General features: G+C 42.0%; 1 pseudogene; it reads right to left on the reverse strand.

Moving 5' to 3' along the window:
- LOC147880212 (uncharacterized) overlaps positions 1 to 12645 on the reverse strand; it is a 37519-nt pseudogene extending 24874 nt beyond the window's left edge.
- Positions 12646 to 17619: the final 4974 nt, after the last annotated feature.

Consider the following 17619-nt stretch of genomic DNA (forward strand, 5'->3'; position numbering starts at 1 on the left):
TAGCAATACAAGTAGAAACACTCACAAAACTAAAGCTAACAAACAAACAACCTACATTGTTGAAACAAACTCACCTCTTGAAGAACTTTCTTTCAGGAAACCAAAGAGGGAAAAGGAGAGATTTGGAGTACAAGAGGTAGGAGAAGGGTGAGGAGTGGAAAATAGAGTGAGAGGTTGCTTGAAATAGATGGGAGGTCGTCGAAAATAGGTGGGAGGAGATTTTGGGTTGCTTACTTGAGAGATTAGGGAATGGATTGAGCAAAACGCCGCGCGTTTCGGCGTTTCGGGTTTTAACCCACAGCGTCGCTTATTCGTCGCTATATAGCGACGTTTTTAATTAAAAACGTCGCTATATAGCGACGGAAAAGAGCGTCGCTATATAGCGATGCTTACTGTTCATTTTTTTTATATGGCCTCATGTGAAGCTCTAACATGCTATGCTTATAATTGTCAATATCTCCTCTTACTATATAGCCTTACTATATAGGATTTTTTGTTTCAATCCTTACCGTCATTCTTTTTATATGGCCTCAAGAGAAGCTCAAATTAAACATGCTATGCTTATAATTGTCAATATCTCCTCTTCATGCTTATGTTGTGATTTTATAAGTGTAGATGGAAGGGACAAGTGGAAGCTCATCCGATGATGCGCCAACGCCCGGGAACACGAAGTGGCTTATGGAGAGGTTATACTGTCATTGCACTCATTGCAAGCGAGAAGTACGACATCAACGTCGTATTATCATGCGCCACTTGCGGATGTATGGGGAGGAGCCGGAACCAGTACCCCCCCGTAGGTGTTACACATGTTGATGGATCATCGGTAAGTCAAAGCTATTTAAGTTCGCAATCTTATTGTATACCAGGAAATAGAAGATCTTATATTTACACGAATGAGCTTATGACAGGATGAGGGAGGTGACGAGGGTACACATATACCTTCTCACTTTCAACAAGACTATAGTCTTCCGGATGATGACGAGGGTATGGTCGACATGATGGATTCCATTTTTAGGGGCACTACATCCCACGTACACGTGATGTCAGAGTCTGAGGTCAAAATGCGAGAGGTGCAATCAACACAATTGTAGGAGGGTGCTAGGATGTCTAAACTACTTGCTTGTCTCTCAATCTTGAATCTACAAGTACAGTATGGGTGGTCGGATACAAGTGTCTCGGCCTTAATGAGGTTAGCCCTTGCATTAATTTGACTCATTATTTGGATATTGTTTGTTTTGAGAATCATCATTTGGATAGTGTCTTTGTCATAGGTTGCTCCAGAAGATGTTGCCTGCACCAAATACCATGCCCGCATCAAGAGATGAAGCGAAAAAGATGCTAACAATGGTGGGTATGGATTATGATACCATCCATGCTTGCCGTAATGATTGTATTCTCTTTCGTCGTGAGCATGGAGATTTGGCTAGTTGTCCAAAGTGTGGGGAACAACGATATAGAGATGACTTGCAGGGTGAGCGGATACCGGTAAAGGTCTTAAGACACTTTCCCATCATTGCAAGAATACAACACATGTTTCGATGCAAATCCAGCGTGGAGTTGATGACATGGCATGCATCTCATCGGTCCACTGATCACACATTGAGGATTCCCGCAGATTGTGCAGCTTGGAAGCACATAGATAATCAGTGGCCCGACTTTGTGAGAGAGCCACGCAACTTACATCTTGGGCTAGCCATGGACGGCGTGAATCCTTTCGGGTTACGCTCGACATCTTGGTCGACATGGCCCATAGTCGTGGTGAATTACAATATCCCACCATGGCTAACAATAAAAAAGGGACACCTCATGCTTGCACTACTTGTGCCAGGAAAGTACAAGGCAAAAAACATGGACGTGTACATGGCACCTTTGATAGAGGAGTTACAGATATTATGGATAGGAGTGCAGGTCTTCGATATTTCCAGAGCTCCTAGGCATACCAATGATATTTTGGTCAGGGGTATCTTGATGTGGACCATGCATGACTACCCAGGATATGGAGAGTGCGCAGGTACGTGGTTATGTCTTTACATGTACAATGAGGGATTATGCTTTTTTTACTCTCTTTTGCATGCATGTCTTGTACTAACATATTCATGCACGCGTGCAGGACTTGTTACAAGTGGGTACCATGCTTGTCCTATTTGTGGACCCGCTCTGAAATCGCTTGCACGCTACTCCAAACATATGAGGAAAAATGTTTATGAAGGTCATGCTTGATACCTTCCACTCGACCATCTCGCACGTGGAGGTCAGCTTGATCCACCACCATCATATTTGAAAGCAAGTGATTGGATTCAAGCTTGGAGGGAGAATGGAGAGGAATCTCCTCCTGGTATGAAGAGGCTATCGATCTTTCACGAGCTTCCTTATTGGGGTCAGTTACAAATCAATCATCTCTTGGATCCCATGCATATCTTCAAGAATGTGGGGGCTACCATTTGGGCACACTTGGTTGGTTCCAAGGACTCGAGAGGAGTGCGAGAAGACTTGCGTGCTATGAATAGGATGTCTCGTTTGTGGCCCCAAGTGCATGCTTCAGGAAAAATTATCCTCCCGAAAGCAACGTGGATCCTCTCTATGAGGGAGGAGGCAGCGATCAAGGCAGACATTGCCTCTTTTCAAACACCAACAGGGTACATGCGTTGCTTGAAAGGAGCATTTTCAAAGGACAATAAGCTTAATGTCCTCAAGTCCCATGATTCGCACAAGGTCTTACAGGTATTCTAAGTAGAATTAGTGTACCGATAATAGTGATGCGTTAGCGTAATTATTATTATGTTATATTGTTGACATGATTTCATTGTTGCTTTGATAGTTCATCCTTCCAATTACAATAAAAGGGTGCTTACAAGAAGATGTTAGAAATGCTATATTCGAGATCTGTGGTATTGTGAGGTATGCTTACTATCAATTCGCATTATGTATTTTCTTCATGGACATGTGAAATAGGTAGATATCTCAAATATCTTACATATGCATGGACATGTGAAATAGGTGGATATCTCAAAAAGAGATCTCTATATCGAGCATCGAGAAGGCTAGGGTGGAATCCATCGAAGCCGTATGCTTGCTTGAGAAGCACTTTCCCTCAAGCATTATGACAACTCAAGTCCACTTGCTTGTGCACATAGTTGATGAGGTGGCTATAGCAGGTACCGTTCATAATTGATGGATGTTTTTTCTTGAGCGGTTTATGAAAACTTTAAAGGGGTTTGTAAGACAAAGAGCAAGACCAGAAGCAAGCATGGTAGAGGGATGGCTTGTGCAAGAGTCATTAGTATATATCACAGAGTTTCTTGCATCCACGGATCCTGATATGCCGCAAGCTTGGCACAACAAGGATGATGATCGCATCATTGGTGAGGTCACCCAAGGAAAAGGGATTGAAAGAAAGATGAGCGAAGAGCAAATGGAGAAATTCAATAAGTTTTGTATCCTCAATAGCCCTGAGATGCAGAAGTGGATTGAGAGATATGAAGTGGCCAAAGCAGAAAGAATAAATGCAAGGACGAGATTCAGAGTAATGTACAGGCGATCACAACCATATCCACGAGATCTGGCTCTTCTCCCTACTCACATGTCACTTGATTGGCTACAACTGGCTGTACGTAAAGCCGAACGTGATGGAGAGACAATAAACGAGCACGAGCGGGAGTTATCATCTGGATGTATGGTGCATGTAAGTTTCTTATCTCTTGACGTAATTAAGTAATTATTTGTGGCAATATATGCTATAAAATAGGTGCATCTTCATTGTTTTAAGGATGCTCTTTTACAGTACAAAAAGTACAGTGCATTATGGTCATATGGACGACATTTTTGCGTGGAACGCATCGATTCAAAGAGACACATACGATTGTGGAGTCATGGCTAACTTCACACAAGATAGCCGAGCAAGTGCTTCGGATACCAATCTTCTCTCCTCACAGTTGGATTATTGTGGAACCATATGCGACATCTATGAAATTGATTTCAGACGATTTACTATTTTCATTCTTGATGTAAAATGGTTTAGAACTACTTACAACGGTCCCCATGCGACAGTGAGAAAAGATAGTAGCGGTCTCTTTGCAATAGACTCCACCAAACATTGGACCGATGAAAGTGATACTTTTGTTCTTCCTGAGCACTGTGAGCAGGTGCATACTAATGATTTAATTAGTTGAAGCTTTCGTTTTTAAAGTCCATTGATATATATATAATTGACGACATTTGGCACATGATTTTTCATCTTCAATATAGGTGGTTTTTCATCCGGATCGTTCTGATCCAAGATGGTGGTACGTGATCCAAGTTGCACCACAAAGTAAGCAAATTTTTGAAGATCGAGATGTGGATATGGAGATGCCACTACTAATGCCGGATCCAATTGATGAATCTAGCGAAGAAGATGTAGATCACCATATGAGGCAAGAGGAAGATGCGCATAATGACATCGCACGGGAGAAGGATGGAGATCACGATATTGACGAGGAAGACAACAATCATCAAGATCAATCACCACACTTAAGCTTTATTAAAGAAGATGATCAAATACTTTTAGGTGAACGTACGATACTAGAGTACGATGATGATATAGGAGATCAACTCGGTATAGAGTTGGAGATAGACTTGCTTGGTGCCTTAGACTTGGCTCAAGATGAAACAGTTGATGTAAATGCTCTTATTTGATTTTTCTCATCTCAAACTTGGACATGAATATATGAGCTTCAAAGGCTTGATGTACATGCTCTCATTTTTTTATTCTCTATGAGCTCAAACATGTATGAAAATTTAAAAAATTTTGTCATTGGAAAAAACTAAATTTTAAGGCCTAAAAAAAAAAAAAACCTCTCTGTAAAAACGTCACTATAATATTTTGTCTCAGTGTCGCTATATAGCGACTTTGAAGAAGGTCGCTATATAGCGACTTTTGGCAAAAGTCGCTATATAGCGACACTAAGAAGGTCGCTATATAGCGACTTTTGGCAAAAGTCGCTATATAGCGACGATTTATGAAACCCGATTTTTATAACGATGATTAGCGCTAAGCGGGCACTAAACGTCGGTACGTAAATGTCGCAATAGGATGCGTGTGTAGTAGTGATATATATGTGTGTATGCTTGTATGTGTGGCAATAGTATAATAAAATATGGTGTGCATAGGGCCTAGGGTTGAGGTGGCAGGGCATGAACCCTTCCATGTAAGAGGACCCATAGGTGTGTTGTACATAATCTATGATAGTAATATTATAAAATGTTGAGGTGGCATGGTTCCTCCATGTGCCACCCCTCCATCTAGGTAGTCCCATGCCTGCATTTAGTGAGACATGGCCCAAGGACCATGGGAGAAGTAATATAAAATAGATGGAGATGGATATTATATTGGATTATTCCCTCCATGTAGGATAGGCCCATGTGGGGGGGGGTGTAGATAGTCCAAGAATGCAAGTTAAATAATGGGGAAAGTAGGATGAGGTGGCAAGATTCCTTGTGCCAACCCTCCACTTGTCCTCCTAGATGTTTGAACATATAATAAAATTGAGAAGGGACCAAGGGAGTATCTTAGACGTGGGATATGGGGTTTGATTTATGTGGAAAAATAAGGTAAAGGGTTGTCGCACACAATTGAGAGTGCGTACCCACCTAGCCCACATGGGAGATTCCTCCACACAGAGGAGGATGCATTTATTGGGAGAGACCCCCTCGCTTTGCTAAAAGAAGGGGGCTATTCCTTGATATGACACACTCATTCTTGTATAGCCACCATGCTAATATTTTGATTCCCTCCATCCTTCCTTTCAAATAAAGCATGACTCTCTTCCCTTGATGTCTCCATCTCTACATTCCACCTCCCATCATGTACATGCTCCTCTTCCCCCTCTCCCTTCCCCCTTGTGCCATAGTCTCCCTCTTCATTCCCACGCCTCTTAATCCCTTTTCCCCACCCATGTTAATGATTCCCCCCTCACGTTTCCTTCCCCCCATGGCCCTCGAGTGTCGCCATGTCTAGTGTCTAGCCTCATGCCTTGACTAGCTAATAACACACACATTCTTAGACATTACACAAACACATAAACACGCTGTAAGACACCCCCACTCACACTATAACCTTGGGCCAATTTGAGAAATGATGATTGCAAAGAGTGTTACTTACAATGGCTAGACTTTACAAAATGACCCAAGGTCGATTTGATGATCACTCACACACACATATATTGATTCTCTCTCTCTCTCTCTCATGCTCTCTCTCTCTCTCTCTCTCTCTCTCTCTCTCTCTCTCTCTCTCTCTCTCTCTCTCTCTCTCTCTCTCTCTCTCTGAAAGCCCCCCCAAACCCCATTCTAAGATGTATTGCAAATCGACCTTGGGTTGATTTGAGAAGTGTCATTATTCTCATTGCCACATCCCACCCCACCCCCCACCCCCCACACACACATTCTAAGATGTATTGCGAATCGACCTTGGATTGATTTGAGCAGTGCCATTATTCTCATTGCCACATTCCCCCTTCCCCCCACCCCCCCCTTCCCCCCACCCCACCCCACACACACACACACACTCTAAGATGTATTGCAAATCGACCTTGGGTCGATTTGAGTAGTGCCATTATTCTCATTGCCACATCCTTGCAGATTTGAGAAATGACAGCATAGGGTGTTGTTGGCTACGCTTTACAAATCGACATAAGGTCGATTTTATGATCATTCACACATACATATATTGATGTTCTCTCCCAACACACACATTCTAAGATGTGTTGCAAATCGACCTTGGGTCGATGTCGATTTGAACAATGCTACTAGTCTCATTGCCACATCGTCGCAGATTTGAAATCGACCCAAGGTCGATTTTCAATACCTATCTATGTGTGTCTATGTTAGTGTGTGGGGTTGTGTGCCTTATCTAGTGCTCTTCACATAATTGGCAATCCCCAATCACATGGCCAAAGTTTTTAAATTGACCCAAGGTCAATTGGCAATCTTTGGTCCCCTTATTGTCTTCACAACATATTCTCAATTTTTAATGAGTGTATGCATTCGTGCATATGATGTGTGTAAGCCACCATTGTCATCATCACGTCCGATGAGCTATCAAATTGACCCCAGATCCATTTTCAATCAATGGCATGTGTGTGCTTGTGTGTGTCTATGTTTGGGTGTGGGGTTGTGTTCCTTCCTTAGATCTCTTTCGTATTTTAAATCGACCTTAGGTCGATTTGAAAACATATAAATTACAACAACTTAAAAATTAAAGAAGGAAGTGCATGCAACCTAAAAATACAAAAGACGTGCTAAATTACAAAGGGTCAAAGATCAGTTGTGATGTATTGAAACCTAGCATTTTATGGGAGTCGTAAAATGGCTGACAAAATATGAAGAGGGGAGAGGAGAAGAGTGTAGATGAGGAGAGAGGGCACAGCTAGAGAGCACACCACAAATGACTAGCTGTACACTAGATTTAGTTGAGAAAATAGAATATATACAAACCCATATAGCCTTAGGGTTAGGGGATCTAACCCTTTCCTTAATTATAGCACTCGATAAGGTTAGTGCTATGCACATATGATCACATGATGGTGCTATGCACACGTGATCACATGATGTTGAGCATGAACTCTCAACACCTTCCCTCAAGATCAACATCATGAAGTAGGCCTTCCCTCAAGATGATGATTCTGGGGAATCGAAGAAGGACCGAGTAGTACATTCCATCACACCCCTTTAATTGTAATGTCCTTCCTCTGCGTCAAACCAAGAGCTAGTCAGTGTTTCTCGAATAGCTCTTTACCGAGTGGTTTGGTTAAGATGTCTGCAACATTCTCTTTGCTATCACAATGCTACAGTATGATGTCACCAAGTAGCACTCTTTTTCTGATGAAGTGCTCTCTGACATCAATGTGCTTTGTTCTAGAGTGATATACTGGATTCTTGGCCAATGCTTGAGCCAATTGATTATCACAGTATATTGTTGTTGGCTTTGACTCATCAAAGTAATCTGTTTCTGGCAATAGTCTTCTAAGCCATATAGCCTCACATGCATCTGTAGTGAGTGCTCTATATTCTACTTCAGTCAAATTAGACAAAGAAACAGTTTGTTGTTTGTTTAACAACCATGACATAGCACCTTGACCAAGGAAAAATGCATATCCTTGTGTCGATCTCCTGGTCTCATGATCTCCGGCATAGTCACTGTCACAGTATCCATGCAACCGTGGATGACTTCCTCTATATTCTATTACAAACTGTCTTGTACCTCTGATGTATCTCAAGAATCTTTTGGCTACTTTCCCGTGAGATTGCTTTGGATTTGCCATAAACTGTGCTAGTGAGCTTACTGCATAACAAATATCTAGCCAAGTGATAGCCGGATATATAAGAGATCTGATGAGTTTCCTGTAGTACCTGTCATTGACTGTAGGCTTTTCTGAATCTTTAGTAAGTTTCAAACTCTGTTCCATGGGAGTGGCTGCAATCTTGCAATGTGCCATATGAAACTCCTTTAGGAGACTATCAACATACTTGAGTTGACTCATGAACGTACTATTTGAATCTCTCCAGAACTCAATTCCAAGACAATAGGGCATAAGTCCAAGATCTTTCATGTCGAACTCTACAGATAAGTCTTGTTTTAGTTTTCTGATGAAGCTATGCTTGCTTCCTATCACAATCATATCATCTACGTACAAAAATGCAATAGTAATGTCTTCCCCTTGAACTTTGTAGTAGAGAGTACGATTTGCATTGGATTTCATGTATTCTAGATTAGCAAAATACTTGTCAATTCTGATGTACCAACTTCTAGGTGCTTGCTTTAAGCCGTAAAGACTTTTCTTAAGAGGGCAAACCTTATTCTCCTTTCCTGGTTCAACATAACTTGATGGTTGTTGCATGTAGACTTCCTCATCTAGGTAACCATTGAGAAATGCATTGTTGACATCGAGGTGGTACACATTCCATCTACTGAGTGTCGCTAGTGATATCAAGAACCATATAGAATCTATCTTTTCTATTGGAGCATAAGTCTCATCATAGTCCTGACCATATTGTTGTGCAAATCCTTTCGCAACTAGTCTAGCTTTGTATCTTTGAATACTGCCATCTAGATTGTACTTCACTTTGTATACCCATTTGTTTGATATGGCCTTCTTTCCTGGTGGAAGGTCGCATAATTCCCAAGTATTATTCTTATACAAAGCATCCATTTCTTCATTCATAGCAGTTTGCCATTCTAGCTTAACTACTGCATCTTCAAATGGATGTTGGATAACATCATTGGTTGTTTAGGGTTTACGTTTTGATATTTTGAGAAATCAGTCTTCTACAATAGGATGAGAAGCAAATGTGTTTGAATGTATGTATGTATCATGTCCTGAACTCGTATCTTTGCTATTATGTTTAGGCTTTACCATTTCACTAAAACAATGGCATCATCATCAAGAACACCCTCTCAACCATCCACATAGGCTGAGTACCAAGCCCAAGACAAATGCACACGTTGTAGTCAAGCCATGAAGTTTATGATGGACATGTTTGACGCCACCATGCAACTGCTACTAAAAGAGAAAACAAAGGCAATTGCCACCGTTGCCAATATTTTCCACAACCCTAATGGCCTAAAGTACTCGGCTATAAAGACACTCATCTCGAATGATGATTTAGAGGCTATATGGGATTGTAGCATAGTTGCCCTAGGACACGGGTGATGGCCCATTTCACAATGCTATAATGAAGCCATGAAAGAGAATGTAGCCTACATTTGGGATATGATTTTTGCTAAGAAATGTCGCTCTGAAATTCCCAAATACTTTGCAAAGTTACTATATGCAAAGTTTGTGCTTGGTCATGAAGTGGACTTTGCCTCAGTGACTCGAGTACGCGAGGAACCACGTACGCCAAGCACCAAACCCATGGTAGCCAAACCTCCACAAAGCATCAGTAGTCCAATGTCAAGTGAATATAATATTTAAATATGTCGAGTATTTACTTTTGGGTTTTTTTAAAGAATTCCAACCCAACATCAATTCATAAGTTTGTATGTGACCTTCTTGGACGTGTAGCCTTTGTGACAACTGAAGACCTCTATATGAATATCAAAGAGGAAGTTAGACAGGGAGCATGTGTCGAGCGATATGTCACGTTTAGGGCCGCAACTGTACGAGATGCAACTCTAGAGCATCGACGAGTGCTGCAAAAACTTGAGCGGGTGAAAAGTGACGATGAAAGATTGCATGCACTATTATCTCAAACCGGCCAGTGGCTTGATATTGACAATGCATATGCGGAGATGTGCCTCACAACAAGACAAAACACCCATAGACGCGCGCACAGACGCGTTTCATGAACTAAATAAAAAACTTACGGGCGCGTCTATTTGCGCATCTATTTGCACGTCAGGAGACCCGCGTCTAATTGCGCATCTATATATCATACTTACGCGCGTATAGATGCGCTTATACACGCGTAAATAGATGCGCATATAAACGCTTTGATAGACGCACGTATAGACGCAAGTCGAACAGACAGACGCGAATATAAACGCGTTTTTAAACGCACTGATAGACGCGCCTTTTTTTTAAAAAAAAAATTTACAGAATACTGTGTATGTTGTGTATGCTATATAGTTACAAGAATCCCATATCCACATTCTGTAATTCAATTCTTACAGCCAACCGCATTTTAATTACAATTCCAAATAAAATATTACAACTCTAAAACGCAATAAAATTGAAAGCTCAAAAAGTGCTTGTATATACATGTAGCACGAAGCTAAGCCACGTCATGTGGCTCCAAGTACAAAAAATAAGGAAGCTAAGCCATGTCATGTGGCTTCAAGTACAAAAAATAAGAGGAGTCTATATACAAGAGGCACGAAGCCAAGCCAATGGCTTTAAGTACAAAAAAGAATAGTAGCACTACTTCTACGACTAATCCTCGTTGCCTTCCACGCTCCCTTCTGCGCTGCCTTCTGCGCTCCCTTCTGCACCTCCTTCCTCGTCTTCCTCGTCGTCTTGTGCAGGGGCGCCCTGTAAACAAGGGACAACATATATCAATGTATGAAAAATCAAATCTTTACTTGTAATTTTGGCATTATTTAATTACTTTCAAATACCTCAGGGGCATGTCCAGTAGCTCGGGTATACTGCTCCTCAGTAATCAACCCGTCATCATAGAAGTGCCTCCATGTATCTCCTCTGCGATGGTGGCGGTGGTAGGCTGTCTCCACTGGAGTAGGGTATCTGCCCACGATCTCAAGCTGCATGACCGCGATACACTTTGTGGAGGGATTAGTACAAAGAAACAACCAACCTCCTAATAAACTACATAAGCAATATAATTTGAGATCGATACTTAAGGAAGTTTCTTAAATGTTGCATATCCCCACTTATCTTTCAAAACAAAAATAATATTGAGCAGTACATACAAGAAATAGAATTCGTGCCAACATGTAATGAGTGAGAGGATACCAAGGCAATCCACCATGCCTTTTTAGCTTCGCATCCCTGGCACTTCTAACCTACACAATGAAATGAAAAACACTACAATCCAAACACCACACCATAGAACTTTAACTTAATTCCAAAAGATATACTACAAAACTTCACATTTACCTGCTCCATCTCCTCAGGAGTAAACTTCGATGCAAAAAAAGAGTCATTTGCTTCACCCAATTTTCTAATTGAGTATAAAACATCCTTCAACTCCATTTTGACAAATGCCTCCTCATTTAGTCTTCACAAAGAAACTTAATAGATTAATCATCAGAATTCATCAACACCATACATCTCAAAATATCCCATATGTATTACATGTTCAATCTATTCAATGCTCCAATCAAAGGTAATTCATCTGTAGGACCAATAGATATAAAGCTTGCCCTTACTGCAGTTATATGCTTGGATACATCAAACCTATAGTTTTCCTTGATAGCATCCATCCAAGCTTGAGTTCTATGATTGCCATCCCACCAAAGAATCACCCCACATCTCATTGATTACCAGGCTTTCCTCAAAATTTTTATTCATGTCCTACCAAATGGGATCCCATGTGGCAATGATATCTTCAATGACGGGAATTTCAGTCCTAGAAGGGCCCTTTAAAGACAATAAAAATGATCCTTTTTCTTCCAAATAGCCATCAGAAGTGAATGTCTATTTCAATGTAGATCATCTTGGACCCACCTCCCTCACACCACCATGAATATAAATTTTGCACAAAGGAATTAGGGGAGGTGGAGTCCCTCTCATGATCCTTAGTTGATCCATAGTTTGTGCTAATAATTCCACTTGAAAGTGAGTTGGTATCTCAGTAAAAGTGTCTTTCTCAATTTGTTTTTTTTCTTTTCCTTGTTACCCTTCGCATCTTCTTTAGGTGGGACTTTTTCTTTAGAACTTACATCATGCATGTCATCATCAACAAAGTCATCATCATCTCCAAATGATGTCGTTTTTGAAATATGTGGCTGCAATAATTTTTTTTATCAAAGTAGTATCAATAAACAAATTATATCAAGCCTTAGCCGTAGCAATATTCATCATCTCAGTAAACAAAATACTTGGCCCAATTGTAACATTCTCCAGTTGCACCTCTTTTAGGCACCTGCACATCTTTCTCTATGTCATAGGTCACAACTGGATTCAATTTATCTGCTCCTGTCATCTCCATAGCAAGCTTATGTAATGATCTGGTCATCACCATTCTGAAATACTTTTTAATAATGCTCAAACACTCCCAATAAATCTTGTAATTTAATTCTTGAATGAAATATAATGATAACAAATATTCAAAACATCTCTCTTCCAATTTTAGAAATCATTTTCAGTCTTCTACGTAAGACCAGCTTGATTAAACCATTAGAAGCTCCATAAACAAAAGAGTAAAGAACACTTTCAACTCCTCACACATTCTAGTCCCCACAACTTCTACTCTTTGAAATTTTCCAGTTCTTCAATTAAATTGCACCCTATAGACATAGCTCACCGGCGAGCTATGCTGAAGAGGATCAAAAATTTCAAGAGTACATATATTTTTCCACCCCAATAGGCATAGCTCGCCGGTGAGCTATATACTTTAGAGAAGTCAAAATTTTATGTTGGATACATTTTCCATCATCGTGCGAGAGAGCTGTCTGGTGAGGTATACGTGTGGGGATCATTGAGTTCACTAACATTTTGAGAGAAATCCATTGAGTTCACTACATTTTTAGAGAGAGCCATTCAGTTCGCCTTTGCCAACATAGCTCGCCGGCGAGATATGGTAAGAGGGGGCACAATTTTTTTAATTTTTTGAAACTTAGGCCCTAGCATAGCTCACTGGCGAGCTATGCTGACATAGGTGAAAAATTCTAGGGAGACATGTGACCACACAAAAAATTAGCATTGAAAGAGAGAAATGAGCAACATAAGGAATCCATAGGATTTTTACAACAGATAGAAACAACCTTAGAGCAATGGCTAAATACATGATTAATACATGAGGATCAGGAGAGGAGTAACCCAGAAGAAAACAAGAGCAAGACAAATGGTATCAAACTTATAAATTGGGCCTCCCATGATTCAACACCCCCTGCTCCAAAATGCGCGCTCCCATACTCCTCCATCTAGATCCTCCGTGCCTCCACGTGCTGCAGACTGGGCTCCTCCCTCGCTGACTTCATTGCCTTCTTCCACTCATGCTTCTGAGTGGTGTGGGGCGGGCCCCTTGGAGGTTGACCTGCCTCAAGTTTGGCAAGCTCCGCTAGTGCCTGCCTCTTAAGGGAAGATCTTTTATTGCTAAGTATCGTAACAATCTTTGACTTCCCCCATTTATCTGTGAACTGGCGATTGGGGGGGTTAGGATACCTAGAGCGAACAGTAGCGAGGGTCTCATCAGCCAACCTCTTTGGGTGGTCTTTATAGTGGATAAAGCAATCTCTGTAATTGTTAGCAATTACAGAGCGCATGAAGGCCATGATGTCCTTCCCCCGCGCATCCATCAAGATGCCTCCTGTCTGAGTGATGTCATAATAAATCGTACCATCACCCAGAGGCACGTCTAAATCATCTGAATCATCATCCTCCTCACCGCCACATGGCCCAAAGCACTGTGCCATGCATCTGCCACCGCTCTCCCTGCTACTACGCCTGCCACCCTGTCGTGTCGAGCTCATACGGGCGCCACTCGTAGCTGGGGACTGCACGGGGCTACGCTGACCACTCATAGCTGGAGAACCGAGTCTCGACGGCTGGGGAGTACATCGACGGCTCGCCGAGACAGAAGGACCTCCTAACGGCATGGGGGAAGGGGCATAAGACGGGATGGCAGAAGGGACATAAGACGGCATGGGGGAAGGGGCATAAGACAGTACGGGGGAAGGGGCATAAGACGGCTGTGCGGACTCCGCTGGGGTGATCTCAGGCAGTGTGGGGTGGCTCGGAGTCTGTAGTGCCGACTCCTAGGGAGTGTTAAAGGTACCTGTCATGTACTCGTATAACTCCGCAGGACTAGGAGGGTGCCCTAAAATATTATATAAATCCTTCCATATCGATTCACGTGGATCAGGTGAGCTAGAAGCACTTCCTCCCCACATGTTAAACTGGAAAAAAATAAACAAATTTATTACTTTGGGAGCTGAGAAGAAAGGGGAAAAAAAAAAAAGAGGCTCTGTCAGAGCGCGTCTATAGACCCGTCTAATTTCGCATCTATAAACGCATCTAACAGAGCGTTTAACAATTCAAGTAAAAGCGCGTCTAACAGTCCATTCATCAATCCGTCTAACTGTGCATTAAAAAGCGCGTCTATCACCGCGTCTAACAATCCGTCCAAACATCCGTCTAACAGCGCGTCTAAAAGCGTGTCTAATAATTCGTTTAAAACTCCGTTTAACAGAGCGTCTGTGTGAGCGTCTATATACGCGTCTATGTGTGTCTGTAACAAGCCAGACATGCATATAGACGTGCCTGTAGATGCGCCCTCAGACGCCTCTATACACGCGCTCTGACAGTCGAGAATACTCAAAAGTCGAAAAGGACGTTTCGCCCAACAAAAGAACCTGTTGCTCATACCTAGATGCTGCGTTTCGTGGATGCGAAAAAGTACAAAACTGGAAAGAGCAAGCAAGAACAACTTCAAAAGGACTTACTTGGAAAAAGGTATGGAAGGATCTTTCTTTTCCAAACTTGTTTCTTCTCCTTGTTCGTACTCCTCCTCTTCTTTAGGCTTGGAAGCAAGCTGTGTAGGTACGGTCCCTTTGTCTTGAGTGAAAGCTTGGAACTGGGTATGGGAGGCTCTCTCTTAAGCTTCGAATCTATAGAACTACTAATAAAGAAGGAAGAAAGCCGCTCACGAAGTTTAAGTAATCAAAAGAAAAGCAAAGCGAGCGGCGTGCCAAAAAGCAGGTTTAAAAGTCGCGGGTATAGTCGCGTCTATTAGCGCGTCTATAGTCGCGTCTATTAGCGCATCTACACGCCCGTTTAAATACACTTAGTAGACGGGCATTTAGACGCACAATTACACGCGATATTAGACGCGACGATAGACGCGGCAATAGACGCAACACAGAGTTTTTAAGTTAAGCATTTGAAGAAGAGCAAATTTGGTGGGTTGTTTGTTTGTAGGATGTCTCCATCTTCAACAAGCAGCTCCAGTGAGGATGAATCCCTCCGTATCCACCATCGCGAAATGTGGTTGGAGCAAAAAATCAAATGTCTGTGTGATCGATGTCGAGGAAACATGTATCGTGCATGCAGGATTACGCTCAATCATATCTCAAAGTATGGAGAATGGGATGTGACCGTAAACAGGGTAAGGATTTGTAAGTTAAGGTTGATTGAGATACCTATGGGTGTTCATATGTTTGAGTTATAATGATCCCGTTTTAATTTGATATAGGATGTAGTGCCACACCCGCACATGTTACCCTATGCCCGTCGTGAGGAGGCGAAGCGTCGGCGATATGAGGTGGGATCTTCAGGAGGGACCGTTACGGATGCATGGAGTGATGGTGATAGTAGCCCTCCACCATTACCTCATGAAGCCGTGGAGGAGGAGGTGTTTGATGATATGGTGCAGGATTTATATGTCCATCAAGGGAGGGATAATAGCATGGAGCAGGATGATCTTTTTACCGCAGCATCGACTCCACTGTTTGAGGGGTGCACATTCTCTGTTCTACGTGCCTCCCTCGAGTTACTAAACTTGCAAACCATCTATGGATGGAGCAATGCAAGTTTGAATGCATTACTCAAGTAAGCTTTAAAGTCGATTTTGCAAACATGGTGAATTATGCTAGTGGGTCAATTACTCAAATGCTTTTCCTCATTTATGGTCTTCACGTGCAAGCTATTGTGTAAAATGCTTCCAAGGGAGAATAAATTACCGATCTCAAGAGATATGGCAAGGCAACATGTGACCTCTCTTGGAGGATTAGATTACAAGCGCATCCATGCATGTGTCAACGATTGCGTTTTGTTTCGTGGACTACATAAGGATGCAAGAGAGTGTCCTACTTGTGGAGAGGCAAGATATAGAGCAGATCTCAAAACCTTGGATGTGCCTCATAAGGTATTGCGACATTTTCCCATAATCCCTCGCATCCAACATATGTTCAAGTGCAAATCTATTGCAGAGCTCATGTCATGGCATTCCTCCCATCAATCAACCGATGGCAAGTGGAGAACTCCCACGGACTCTCCTGCGTGGAAGCATATTGAAGACACATGGCCAAGCTTCAAGGAAGAACCTAGGAGCTTGAGACTTGGATTGGGTATGGACGGTAGGAACCCATTTGGTCTCAAAAGCACGTCACTGGTAAATGTCGCTATATAGCAACACTGTTAATCGTCGCTATATAGCAACACCGGTAAACATCGCTATATAGTGACGATTAATAGAACTAAAAGAAAAGGATTAGTGGGGCTAAACAGGGCTTGCTATGGCCCTGTTTAGCCCCACTAATCCTTTTTTTTTTTGTAATTACAAAATAAAGTTTTTTTATAACAAAATTTCCCTTGCGAAAAGGGTGATACAAAATCGCTCTTGTGAAATGATGAGCAACAAAAGCATATACATGTCGGACATATACAACATTATTTGTAACAAAATTACCCTTTCGAAAGGGTGATACAAAATTGCTCAAACAAGCGGATATACAAAATGACAGACAGGGCGAAGAAAATGCTACTTCCACTACTACTCATTCGAATCCGAATCGTTCTCGTCTTGTTGGCCTGTTCCTTGGTCCTTGTCAGCTGTGTCTTCTCCCTCATCCTCGTCACGTGCATTTGATCCTTGGCCCTCTTGATCGCTCACCTCCAATGATGGGACGCTTGAGCTTTGACCCTAAGAGTGAACCATATAAATCAAAAATTAGATTGGAACTTAAATTAAAAAGTGAGATTACAAGTAGGAGTAAACTTATACCATGCAAGCAGCCACCTCAGCCCAATCGACCATCGCTCCCATTGCCTCTTGCTCAATAAACCGTGGCTTTGTTCCTATCCGAAATGCGCGTTGTGTCTCTGCATCTGTAGGAAGATGACCCATCACAGCTTGCTATGGATCCAATTTACGAGAGTTAGAGTTTAGCCAACCCCTTTGTGATGGAAGTACGCAAGGTTGATCTACGATGCTTCAAGACCAAACCCGTGCACTCTCGCATAT

Source organism: Dipteris shenzhenensis, chromosome 32 (genome assembly GCF_047967505.1).
Source record: "Dipteris shenzhenensis isolate YYH24624 ecotype China chromosome 32, Dip_SZ_1.0, whole genome shotgun sequence".
In the NCBI taxonomy this organism is placed as follows: Eukaryota; Viridiplantae; Streptophyta; class Polypodiopsida; order Gleicheniales; family Dipteridaceae; genus Dipteris; species Dipteris shenzhenensis.